The following is a 3,336-nucleotide window of genomic DNA, read 5'->3' as shown; positions in this document are numbered from 1 at the left end:
TCGGGGTCGGTGTTCTTGGCGCACTCGGGGCTCCCGCCTGCGCGGTGTTGCCACGACCTCGACAGAACCAGCTTGGAAAATGAGCGAGCTCGTGGATCCGAGCGCTTTAACTTCGCGTGCGGAGCAGCTTAATTACTGTGCTAGCAACAAACGGAGGCAACGTCGCTCTGACAGCCACTCCGCGCAAATGCCTTTCAGTTGCCACTTTGCAGGGTAGTTCGGCTTTCTAAAAGCTCTGGGGGTTCGTCTTGCGGGAGCTGATACCTGCTGTGAGCCCTGCCTGCAATTTTCTGCCCTAGATTAACCTTTTCAGGAGCGACCAGTACCTTACGCAGTACAGGACCCTCTTCCGACATTTTCAGGGCGTGAAGCCTGAGGGGAAAAAAATCTGAACCATTGGGATTCTGATCTGTGTCCTCCAAGACGCTGGCACCCATGCTGTAGAAAGGGTTGTTCTCCCGATTTAGTAAAATTTGTAAAGATCTGAATTTAGAGTTGAATGAATGAAGGAATCCTTGTATCCTAAGTATCACTTAGTGAATCTCTTGAAATGTGAAGCTTGTGGGGGTTACATGTTTGCCATTAGTTTTTACTTATTAGGAAATGTCTAATTTTACTGACTAGGAAACTGAATGGGACATCCAGTGTATCGTGCTTTTAAAGGGGAGGGGGGGAGTAGCATTTGCAAGCTGTGCTATAGGCACCCCCTTTCCAGCCATATCTATTAGCCCAGAGCACAGGGACAGGTTTCTTGCCCTGAGTCCCTCAGTCTGGTGACCAGCCCTGCAAAACGGTGAAATGCAATGGTCAGACTTTGTTTTATAATTGATTTATGTGTTGGGGGTTTCTCTTGAGCCAAACTGTTCCAACATTTCCATGTGAGAGAGACACACGGGCTGAGGGAGCCGGGCACCATGACAAGGAAGCGGCAGCTTGAGCCAGCTTCTATTTAAGGATCGTGGAAACTGAGCAAGTGCCGAGGACTGTTCTCAACTTGCTGGGCTCTGCCTTTGTGTCAACAAGTTTCAGGCTTCCGTTGGTTTTTAAATCTGGTTAGGGCTTGTTTCAGTGTTTCCTAGGTATAAACTGTTGCCAGTAACATTTTGGCTTTTTTCCCCCCAAAATTGATACTATTCCATGCTAATGTAACAGATCAAGTTGGACAGGTCGTGGCTGCTGACATTATGTTATATGGAATCCTAGACCACAGAAACTTAATTCACTGTTCATTTTACTCCTGGCTGGAAAGTACCAAGGAGATTTCCCAAGTGTGAGGACATTTGGAGAATGTAGCCTTTTTAGGTGAAATCTATTCAAAGGTAGCTGTTGAGTCATCAAAGGTAGCTAGTAGGTGACCACAATAAAAAGATACTCTTTGCATAACAAAAAAACCTCCCAAATCATAGAGTTCAATGATAACTCTTAACGTTGTTCTTCTCACTTTTCTATCAGGCACAGTCCACTTCAAGATGCTGATGAACTTCAGGTATGGGCCAAAAGGAGAGAATTTGTTATTAAATAGCTGAATCGAATTCTTGGCCAAGGATGAGAACTCTTAATCTGATTGGATATACTTCTGATGGGTTAAAGGATTTACCTGAGGCCAACTTAATAGGAATTGGTTACATGCAGTCACATCCCTCCTCCCTTTAGAAAGTACCTTTTAGATAGGAAGGGGGGAAAGCCTGTAGTAAATAGGCAATACTTTATTATGCCAAGAAAAGGTTCTTTGTTAATGGGTTTAATCTTTCAAAATATCTTTCCCTATAGTGGCCATGTTGAGTTTTAAAAAGATAGGGTTTGAGTTAAAAATTCACTTTTATATCAGAACATTACTAAGCGAGTTGACAATGCATAGTATGTTGGGGAATTCTATTAACTTACCTGCTGCATACCTTTTGTAAACACGGTCTAGAAACCACTGTTTATTTTCGTAAAAGCACATCTTATTTCATAATTGCCGATCTGATTGCCTGCTGTGATACTTCTTTTACAGGTCTGGTACTGGAAAGACCACTGTGGTGTTTGAAAGAAGCTTTTCAAGTAGCTAAAGTGTATTTGAACATACAGTGATTGAATAGAGGCTTTTGCTCTCTCTGTCCCTTTCATGGTAGTAGCAGGGGTGAACTCTGAGAAGGTGCCATATATCTGTAAGAACATGTATCTATTAGCCCCATAGAGAATTTTGTAGAATTCCATTCTATTATTTAGTCTTTTCTACCCACCAGCCCTAGCCTGAAGCTTGACATAGTAACTAGACTATTCTACAACTATCTTGACAACATTGTCAGTTTTATCTTAATTTTGCAAAGGTTATTTTTAAATCCTATTCCTTGACTGCCCTAAAGATAGGTTTCAAAGCATCCATTTAAAAATATAGTTTCAGGGGTGCCTAGATGGTTCAGTTGGTTAAGCGTCTCAACTTCAGCTCAGGTTATGATCTCACAGTTCGTGGTTCTGTGCTGACAGCTCCGAACTTGCTTCAGATTCTGTGTCTCCTCTTCTGCCCATCCCCCCACTCATGCTCTGTCTCTCAAAAATAAACGTAAAAAAATTTTTTTAATGTTTTATCTATTTCTGAGAAAGAGAGACAGTTGTGAGCAGGGGTTGTCAGAGAGAGAGGGAGACACAGAAACAGGCTCCAGGCTCTGCGTTGTCAGCACAGAACCTGACGCGGGGCTCCAACCCACTAACTGCGAGATCATGACCTGAGCTGAAGTCGGACGCTTAACCGACTGAGCCATCCAGGTGCCCCTAAAAATTTTTAATAATATGGTTTTATATGCATACAAATTTTCCCATTTTATACATTATTTCAATTATTAGATTTTATCCTTTTGTTAGAAAGCAGATAAATGGATTATTAAGAATCAGGGAGGGGTAGGTTGCAAAGGGGCATGGGTGAATTTTGAGAAAGTGTTTTATATCTTGATTATGGTGGTGCTCGCATTTGCCTAATTTAAGGGGTGAGTTTTGCTAAATGTAAATTACACTTCAATAAATGTGATTTTTAAAACTTACGTTTTCTGGCATCTTAATAACATTTCCAGTGAAATCTATGGGAAGATGGTCTTGGGTCAGCACCTTAATGATTTAGAGAGATGTTAAAACTGGCAAAAACATCAAAATCATTTTGGGATGCACGTCCCCAAATACACACAATATGCACACTTATGCACACAATAAAAACCTGAGAAACAAAATCAAATGATGTATGTTGGCTCACCTGTTGGATATAAAATTTCTCCTGGTTATTGTAGTCAACACATTCCTTGTCTTAACAGCTGCATTTTCAGTGTCATTAAGTCTGTCATGGCACTTTGCCCTTAGTCTCTT

At 41.5% G+C, this 3,336-nt stretch overlaps 1 non-coding gene across 1 annotated transcript; it reads left to right on the top strand.

Annotated features, from left to right (window-relative positions):
* The first annotated feature begins 1,536 nt into the window (after nucleotides 1-1,536).
* LOC144226310 (small nucleolar RNA SNORD93) lies at nucleotides 1,537-1,606 on the top strand. Its single transcript, XR_013333601.1, has one exon. It is a non-coding gene; the product is annotated as a small nucleolar RNA SNORD93 (small nucleolar RNA).
* Nucleotides 1,607-3,336: the final 1,730 nt, after the last annotated feature.

Source organism: Crocuta crocuta, unplaced genomic scaffold, assembly GCF_008692635.1.
Source record: "Crocuta crocuta isolate KB4526 unplaced genomic scaffold, BGI_CrCroc_1.0 scaffold62, whole genome shotgun sequence".
NCBI lineage: Eukaryota > Metazoa > Chordata > Mammalia > Carnivora > Hyaenidae > Crocuta > Crocuta crocuta.
Note: the sequence above shows the minus strand (reverse complement) of the source record. Positions and strands in the feature narration are given on the sequence as shown.